The 10231-nt window shown below is 38.9% G+C and overlaps 1 pseudogene; it reads left to right on the forward strand.

The window, feature by feature from the left end:
- Nucleotides 1-2691: 2691 nt before the first annotated feature.
- LOC105750221 lies at nt 2692-3907 on the forward strand (annotated as a pseudogene).
- Nucleotides 3908-10231: the final 6324 nt, after the last annotated feature.

The raw sequence follows: 10231 nt of genomic DNA on the forward strand, positions 1-10231 counted from the left end.
TTGTGTTTAAATCAAATAGTAGCAGTTCAGTATTGGTAGAATTTGTTGTGAAAACTGAGACAAAGGAAAAATATCTGTAATTCTTGTTTATATAGCACTGATTCTTGAACCTGATTTTAAAAATATATATATATATCTATTCTCTTGGTGGGAGAAGAAAATGGTAATTTGTGTGATATACTCTATTATATTGTTATTGTTGATACCTTTCTGACTTTCTGGAGTGAAATTCTGGTGAGATTCACTTTCGTGAAGGGCTATGAATATGCACAGAACTTGTTAGCAATAGATTTTAGTTGCCTTTAGATTTAAATGGCCATCATCATTTCCATGTGTCATGCAGGGAGCCATCCATAATTAATCAGTAGAGTCAATCTGCATCCATTAATAATTTCAGAAAAAAAAAAACAAAGCAAAAGTCAAATCACTTCAATAAATCCAAAAACACAGGATATAAAAATGTTTACTATTATTATAATTGGCACAACATGATTTATGAAAACAGCTCTATAAATATGATTGTCATTCACAATGAATGCATGGCACAGGACTCAAAATTCACTCGTGTAATTAAGAAACCTCTTCAGTTCTGGAAGGGGAACAGTGCTCAGCTATGATAAAAATGAATTCAATTCAATTTGGATTTACATTAGAAAGTTAAAAATCACTTTCATGATTGATATAATTCAGCTTTTTTTATATTTTTAGCAAACACTCCTAGAAATTTCTAGTCTCACCCCTATATCTCCAGTGTCTCTGATCATTTTATTTGCCTTTTCGTGAAACTTCCCAAGCATTATTATATCTTTGTTGAGATGCCATGACCAGATTTGTACTTACATAAGAGTGTTTTTCCTCTGAAACATTTTTCTAAAATGTCTCATTCCATCTCTTCATTGCTCATGTCAGGAAGTTTACCATGTAATTTCCGTCTAATTAATTCAATACCTATTGATCACTTCTAAAAGTATAAGCAAAGAATAGCTTTTCTAACCTTAATTCCAACTTTATACAGACAACTTGGACTTGAAATCTCTTTGGGAATTAAACATAAAAGACTTGGATACAAATCCTGCTTCTGACATATAGTAGCTAGATAATCTAGGCAAGTCATTTAACTTCTCAATGTCTCCAGGATGTCTTATAAGATTTTAATTGTTTATGTACATTTTCTCATTGGAAATTCATTACACCGATGCAATTATAGTTCCAGTTCAAATATAGTTCATAGTAAATATAATATTAAATATAGTTCCAGTTTAAATATACATATAAATGCCTCAGTTTCTTCTATTATAAAACAATGATAAAAACATTAAAATGTTTAGACATATCTATAAGGCTGTAAGTTGCTTATCTATTGGAGAGAATTTTCACATAAAGTTTCCTATACTGATGAAATCACAGATCTTGAACATCAACATTCTACTCTTATAATTTTTTTTTACAAAACTCAAACTTGATTAATGGCAATTTTTTAAACTTCATATTCTGAAATGATCTTAAACTCAATATACTTGAACCTACTTTATAATCTCTTGAAAAAACCTGCTCTCTATAATTTTAACAGTATATTCTATCAATAATACAAATATTCTCATAGTTATCAAGGACTAAATGGATTGTCCCTGCCAAAAATGAAATCATACAACAACTGTCCCATTTTTTTTTATTAATTAAGTTAGCTTTTGCACCCATTCATCTTACACCAATTGATTAATTCCCCAATTTAAATGTAATAGGTTCTTGATATCTACCACCAAAAGATTGCTTGCCTGCAGAATCCTTTATTCCATCTCCAATTTTGCTGGAACTCTGCCAACAGATCTGCATTCTCCATCCCTTATTTGTATGCAGCCATCATGGAGAAGGTTGCTAAAAATCAAAATAAACCAAATAAAATGGCTCCTTCTGCAAGACAGTGAATATGAAGACATATCAGAAGATGAAGAAAGTAATGGAGAAGAAATTGTGGTTCCTCAAAAGAAGGGCAATAAAAGTATGACTATCTCAGCAAAGAAGGTACTACTTGACAAAAAAAGTCATTCTTGCCGTCATACATGCCTAGAAAGCATCATGACTTCTAATAAGAAGGCTGCCATGGCACTATCCAAGAAGGTGACTATTTCAGCCAAAGTTATGATCACAACAGGAAAGAAAGGAGCCATTGCAGCTAAAGTATCAGCTGTAATGCCGGAGAAATTGAAGCAAGAAGGGATTAGAGAGTTTTAATATTTTATTTATTGGAGAGCTTAATTAATTGACTAGATCAGACTCGCATCTCAAAGTATCCAGTATCAAATGTGAGATTCCAGAAATTCTTTATATGACTTTAGTGATAAGAGAGAACAAAGACAGAAGGGGGGGAGGCAGAGTGAGCACTGGATTCTGATAAGTCAGGAAGGTCTGGAGCCATGATGTCTAAAACAGAAGATCTTCCCCTTATCTAAGATTAAACATTTACAGTTTATAACCTTACAGTAGCCAGCCCTAAGTTATATCAGTCCTAATGGTTGGGGGCGGGGGGGGGGGGGGGGGAGATAATGTTTGCAACCAGTGGAACAATTCATGGAAATTGGGGTAGAACAATTAAAGGAAACTGGGGAATAAAACAACCATCCTAGCTAAAGCTATAGTACCTTGTTACCTGTGCAAGAACAGGGAAGAATGCTAAAGACAGGATGTTTCTGATCTGAAGAAGAAAACAGTGAAGATGAAAAGGATGAAAAATTTGAGTCATTCAATTTCTCAAAAATTGGAGCAACTAAAGCCAAACAAGAATTTGAGCATGAGGAAGAAGATGAGAATGACTCAGAAAAATCTATAAATATCACACATGTCAACTGGAATGCTGCTTCTGTAAAAGTTGCCTCTAGGAAAAATTGAAAAAGTCAAGGAATCCAAGGAGTATGAGAAAGATGAAGAGAAGGAAGTACCTGCCCAAGAAACACCAGGAAGGAGGAAAAGTAGAAATGGGCAAATAGAAAGTCCCCAAAGCCAAGAAACAGAAACTGGAAACTGAAGAATATACAAATTTCCAACCTCTTATCTGATAACTTAAATTTCTATAAAACTGCTTCTGAAGGATTTTACCATTGTGGATGCCTATATTGATACCACCAGGAAATTTGACTATGTGGAATTTGAATCTTCTTAAGACATGGAAAAGTCTATGAAATTCAGTAGCTTAAAAGTGCTTGGTTCTTAAATGAAGCAGGAAAAGGAAAAGAACACAAGAAAGATAAAAATGCAAGGATCCTCTTCATCAAAAATCTGCCATATAAAGTAACTCGGGAGGAGTTCAAGGAACTGTTCAAAGATTTGATTGGGTGTCTTGGTACAGAGTAATCCTCACAAAGGATATCATACCTAAGGGAATTGCCTGAAATTGAATTCAAGACAGAAGCAGATAAGGACAGGGTCCTGGAAGAAAACCATGGGACTGAAATTGATGTGCAGACATTTCAGGACTGCCCAGGAGAGAAAAATCAAGAACAAGAGAACTGAGATGTGGTGAAAACAATTCTTAAAGCAGTAACAGCAGATTCAAAGATGCTGGTAGTAAATAACCTCATCTATAACACCTCTGAAGAAAGTCTGGAGGGAGTGTTTGAAAAGGTGATATCCATCAGCTTGCCCCAGAAGAGCTACGGTTCAACCCAAAGAATACACATTCATTAAATTTGTTTCCATGGAAGAAGCAAAAAATTTCAAGTCTTGTAACACCACCAAAATTAAAGACAGAGTCATCAGGCTGGAACTGAAGCAAGAAAAGACAGCTAAAGTAACATGAAGGAGCCAATCCTGCAAAACTTTGATCATCAAAGCTCTGTCCAAAGACATGACAAAAGAACATAACATGACTCTGGATATCAGGATAGTCATATACAGGCACATAATCATCTAAAGGGCTCAATTTTCAATTTTACAGACTCCAAATCAGAAAAAAAAAAAAAAAAAAAAAAAAAAAAAAGATGGTAAAGTTGTGAAAGAGGCCATGGAATATAAAGAAATCAAGAGAAACAAAATAACTCAGGACTGGGTCAAGACTATTGGCTTGGAGGACAGGGGGAGGTTGTGACATTGATAATTGTAGAGGCTTCAGTGACCAGGGAGGTAGTACAAGAGGCCAAAGGAGCCAAGGAGCAGAGGCTAAGGAAACTTCGGGTTTCTAAGGAGGAGGCCAAGAAGGAAGAAAGAAAAAGTCACAAGTGTCCCGTCCACCGGGACTCAGTTATTCGTGGGGAACCGAGGGGGACCCAGCCTGAAAGAGAAACGGGCGGAAAGGAGGAGGGAGACAGCATACGGCTGAAGCAAGTCTCATTTATTGCTGGAAACAGCTCAGGTTATATAGGGTGGAGCTAGGCATAATACGTGAGGACAAAAGCTAGGAGGGAAAAAGGGGGCAGGGGAGAGTGAAGCTATGTGCGTTGCGTTCGAGAAAAGGTATGGGAGAGGGCTACAGGAGGGAGCAGATGTTCCGGGAGGAGAAGGAGGGACATCCTGTGGTTATTGTTCTTATCTGAGTTTCCAGGGTCGTTACACCCCGAGACATCTCTGTGGCTGACACAATACCATGGATATATGTTCTGAGGTGCGGGGGTCGTTCCGCTTTCCTGGCCATTTGGCTGCCATCTGTTGCTTAATGCAAGGTCTGCAGTCTGGTAATTTTCCATGACTATGGTCCGGTCACCAACATGTCCCCCTTTTTCTTATTAAAAATGAAGGAGCCTATACATTAGGTCAGTGGATGGCCTGTCTTAGGCTATGTGATTTGCAGCTATGTTTGGTGCCTATACAAAAGGGTAGTGCCCCTGTCTTAGGCTATGTGAATGGTCCCCGTTCCCACTGGGAGCGGACTCACAATAATCCCATCATTGGGTGCTCCTACAGCCAGGCATGATTGTCCAAAACATAGAATCACAATATTCCTGTCATGGGCTCGTCCACAGCTTATGGCCTAAAAGGTTCCCAAAAGGGGGGGGCGGGGGGGCAAGATCTTATCTTAAACAAAGCTTCCGGTACCATGGAGTGTTCAGCTCTACATCAAGGTCAGAGAAATGGAGAGGTTCAGGCCATGGGGCAGACAGGTCATCTTTTGAGTCAGCTTTGTGGAGCCGGTGATACAAAACCTGAACATTTTTCTGGATCGCAGAATCAACCTGAGACTTAACAAAGGTGGTTAGTTTGTTGAATAGCCAAAGGCCAAAGGAGATGAGAAGGAGTATACCAACGAGTGGCCCTAGTATGCTAGGGAGTAAGGTTGTTAGCCATGGGGAGGTGGAGAACCAATTTTGATACCACAATTCCTGTTGACCTCTCTCCCTTTTGTGTTTTTCTAAGCTTTCTTTAACTTTCTGTATGCTATTTTCCACAAGGCCAAGCTTGTCCACATAGAAGCAACATTCTTCTTTTAGGGTAGCGCAGAGCCCCCCCGTTGCAAAAATAACAGATCTAACCCCCTTCTATTTTGAAGTACCACTTTGGCTAGGGAGGCGACTGAATCTTTAAGGTGTTCAAGGCCAGACTGCAGCTCTTGGAGATCTTTATCGATAGCGGCACTTAACCTGGCATACTGTTGATTAGATGTCACTAGAGAGGAAATCCCCGTACCTGCACCTACCGATCCCAATCCTAAAAGTATGGCTAGGGTGACGGCTGTTATAGGTTCTCTCTTGTTCCTAGACCGAGGGTTGGTTCCTTGTTCCCAGAATCTTAAAAAATCATCTGGGTAATGAATTGTAAGATGAGGAAAAAGGGAAACTACCACACAGTAATCCTTATCATAGAAAAAAGAGTGTGTAACGATGAAGGTGGTGAGGCCTGAGGAACAGGCAAAGTATGAATTATTGGGAGCAGCTACGTAAATATAAGATGTGTTAATAGCAACTGTTCGATTGCAGATGACCTCTAGTTGAAAGGGGGGAAGCATGTGAGGACCTACAAGGCAGAGTCCCATGCCAGAGATTTTGCTAAGGGTAAGGCCCTGTCTGCCATTAATTCCCCACTTAAGACGAGCAGGATCATTGGTAAACGTGATCTCCCCAAAGTGGGCGAGACCTTCATAAAAAGGGGGTATTGAAGAATAGCAAATCCAACATTCTCAACAGTCATGTTATTAACCTTGCGGATTGCCTGAACAGCAGTAGTCACTAGAGATAAAATGACTGTAGCGGAGGAGGGAGGCCCAGGGGGGATTGTAGGGCGAAAGAATGCAGCAGGGACAGTTTCTTGGGAGGGAATGCCTGTGGCTGATTGCTTAGTGGCACTTGGGCGTTTATAGTTAATATGGGAGTGAAGCTTGGGGTTGGGCCCTATGGCTATGGGAGCAAGATTGTTAGGAGTATTTTTCAAAAGTTTTATGGTGAAGATAAGGCCATTGTCATCTCCTTGCTTATAAAGTCTGAGGCCCCACGAGGTGCCCCGGGCCCATTCACTGTATTTTTTCCCTTGAGATGTAAATTGGATGCATATTGGATGACACCATCCCCCACACTGGCTTAGGCCTGTGGAGATGTAGTGTCCTTTTACAGGATCGTATCTGGTAATAGGCTGTTGTGTATAATTGGCAGTGACTGTGATGAAATCCCAAGTAGAGGAGGATTTCCAGTATACAGATCCTGTGGTCTCACAACCCCAGGAGGCACAAAAATAAGCAGGCACAAAGCCGCACTTATAGTCGAGATTGTGGGGCCTGTCCTTGAACTTCACCAAATCTTTCTTTTTTACTCTAACTCCTCTTTCCCTGAGGGAGGCCTTGAGGTCCTTTATAAAGGCCTGTTCTTTAGACAACTTATGGCCCATTTCTATGAGACGGATGAATCTTACTTACCAAGGAAAGAAGGGGATTCTTGAGATTTCTTCGGGGTCTGGACGATTCTTCGGGGTCCGCCTGGCAAGGGTTCGTACCTCTTGCCCCCACGTTGGGGGCCACTTGTCCCGTCCACCGGGACTCAGTTATTCGTGGGGAACCGAGGGGGACCCAGCCTGAAAGAGAAACGGGCGGAAAGGAGGAGGGAGACAGCATACGGCTGAAGCAAGTCTCATTTATTGCTGGAAACAGCTCAGGTTATATAGGGTGGAGCTAGGCATAATACGTGAGGACAAAAGCTGGGAGGGAAAAAGGGGGCAGGGGAGAGTGAAGCTATGTGTGTTGTGTGCGAGAAAAGATATGGGAGGGGGCTACAGGAGGGAGCAGATGTTCCAGGAGGAGAAGGAAGGACATCCTGTGGTTATTGTTCTTATCTGAGTTTCCAGGGTCGTTATGCCCTGAGACATCTCTGTGGCTGACACAATACCATGGATATATGTTCTGAGGTGCGGGGGTCATTCCGCTTTCCTGGCCATTTGGCCGCCATCTGTTGCTTGATGCAAGGTCTGCAGTCTGGTAATTTTCCATGACTATGGTCTGGTCACCAACAACAAGGAAAAAGACAAAATTAGAATAGCTTCTCCCCATTCTCTTCTTCCTTGTCATTTAAGGCTCTGAAAGTTTTATCCTGTTATCTAATAATTTCCAGAGGACATTCCAAAACAAACATCTTGGAAAAATCTGGATGACATTTCAAGGGAGTCTGTTGGTTTTGCCTGGATATATTTTCAATATAAACATTTTGCTAATACAAGTAATAGATACAGGAGTTGAGCTTCTTGAATATGAGTTATCTTGAATTTATGCTATACCCCATGTACTAAGCCATTAGAATACAAATGCACTGGTCATAACCTTGATATTATTTGCTACAGGGTAGAACTGAATATTAGATCTACCTAAAATCTTATATTGAAAATGTTGTTATTCAAGTGCCAAAAGGATATCATTAAGTATACTCTATATTCAGTCAAATACTCACATATCTTTCAATAAAGATTTATTGAACTGAAATATGAGGTGGTCTTATTTACAACATTGTTTCCTGGGATTGTCATCTGAAAGTTAAGGAGGTTGCATTGGATGTATCATTCTATAACTCTGTTCATGAACCTCAGAGGGAAGTATTATAGTGAGACTCAATAATATTATCATCACTATGTTTGCTTTTCTTATTTTGTTACTTTGTTTTTAACTGATAAATAACTGAGAATAACCAGATTGTACAGTACATAGAACAGTAGGCCTGGAATCAGTAAGACGAAAATTCAAATCTAGCCTCAGACACTTCTAGGCTGGACAAGTTATTTGACCTCTTTGCCTCAAATGTAAAATGGGTATTATATTACCATTTACCGTCTACGTGTGAAAATCAAATGAAATAATATTTGTTAAGTGCTAAGGAAAGTTCCCCACATAGTAAGAACTATATTTATTATCATTATATCTCTGTAGATTCATTGTTTTCTTCATCCTGTGCATTTTTGTTTCTGTGTGTCATCTTCCTGTTACACCTCCATGGGAAAAAAAAAAAAAAACACTTTAAATTATAATCATTGGGAAACCATTAAAAATCTGTTCACTTATCAAAGAAAACATTAAAAACCATAAAAGGTTCTTGTTTTTGCTCATATGTCTGTGGTACACTAGGGAGTTTTTCTTGTAAGTTAAGCAAAAGAGCTGTCAGACAGCATCTCCTGGAAATGCCTGAAAGAGGGATGAGCTAAGAGAAAACAGCAGAGCTTTCAGAGGAGATTTGCCAGACCTGATCAAATCAACTATCTCCAGACTGGGCTGTACATATTCAGGAAGTTAAGTCCATTGGCAGATCATACACCATAATTAACTGTCTTTAAGTCAGACTAACATTTTATGAGCCCAGAGGGTCTGGAGAGAAAATCATTAACTCTGTTGGCTAATTCTCACTTAATCAGTAGCAACTCATTCAACACAGCACTAATGGAGCAGCCTTGATTAGAAGGATATGGGTATGATATTAATCTGTTTCTACATGCAGGTGCAAGGCTGCAAAATGAAAAAGAACATCTGCACCCACAGAAAGGAAGCCATTTCCTTTAAATTAAAAATAAAATTGTAAAATCAAATGGCCACCAAACAAAAGATAAGAAAATATATCTTCTTCCTTTTGTTGGAAAGGTGAGACATAGGCATAAAATATCATAGTCAAACATATTTGCTATGGTGCTTGGTTTTCCTTAAATATTTTTGCTCAAATAAAAGCTCATTAAGTAGCACTGGACAGGTGGGGCGATGTAGGAGGGGAAAATATGTAAAAAAATGGCTGTGATATGGTTCTATAAAAAGCATCATAAAATAAACAAATAGGCAAAATCTGTGGGGGGGAGGATGGGTTGAAAATAGATTTATAATTGGAAAGAACCTTGGAGTCCACCTGGTCTAATCCACTCATTCTACAGCTAAAAAAACTAACTTTTCTTTTGAGTCTCTGAAATTCTTCCCTTGGTGATTCTTTTTTTTTTATGTTTAGGAAAACAAGAGGTTTCATTTGAAACATGATTTTAAATGGGCCTTTTTGAATGGAATAACCATAAGAGCTTATTGTCATATTTTGATACTATATGAAAAACTAAGAGTTTTTGATTCAGGGATTACAAGATTATAAGAACTCTAACACAGAGAGATTTACAAAGCAAAGCCTTATATAAAATAGCAGAGGATCGTCCAAAAAGGGCTGCTTACTAAATGTCCTTTGCTGGTTATAAAAAGATAGAGAAAGGAGCAGCTAGATAACTCAGTGGATAAAGCACCATCCATTGAAGTTAGGAGGTCCTGGGTTCAAAAATGGTTTCAGACAATTAACACTTACTAGCTGTGTGACCATGGGCAAGTTGCTTGACCCCAATTGCCTCAGCAAAAAAAGAAAGAAAGAAAGAAAGAAAGAAAGAAAGAAAGAAAGAAAAGATAGAGAAAAACATGCTTCATGGATAGTTTTCCATAAGAAGAATATTCTTATTGTTGCTTTTGCTTATCCTTCATTCACAAAGATGACTATGGCATCAGGAAGATGATGGCATGACATGCAAGCGAATTAGATTTAAGTGATGAAGAAGGATCATGCAAAGTCACCAACCTTGCTTTCTTCTGCAGAGCCATAATAGGCCAATGGCAGAATATACATCTGAAGGACAGGAGATGGCCCTGTTCCTTAAGATGTAGTTGATAAGTAAAAAGGCATTGAAAAAAAAGACAAAACAAAAGAGAAGAAGAGAGGAGAGGAGAGGGGGAAGGAAGAAAAGAGAAGAGAGAGCAAGAGAGGAGAGAAGATGGAAAATGTGGTAATATAAGTTCAAGTTAAAGGGAAAAGCAGTTAACATATTA

Source organism: Sarcophilus harrisii, chromosome 3 (genome assembly GCF_902635505.1).
Source record: "Sarcophilus harrisii chromosome 3, mSarHar1.11, whole genome shotgun sequence".
In the NCBI taxonomy this organism is placed as follows: domain Eukaryota; kingdom Metazoa; phylum Chordata; class Mammalia; order Dasyuromorphia; family Dasyuridae; genus Sarcophilus; species Sarcophilus harrisii.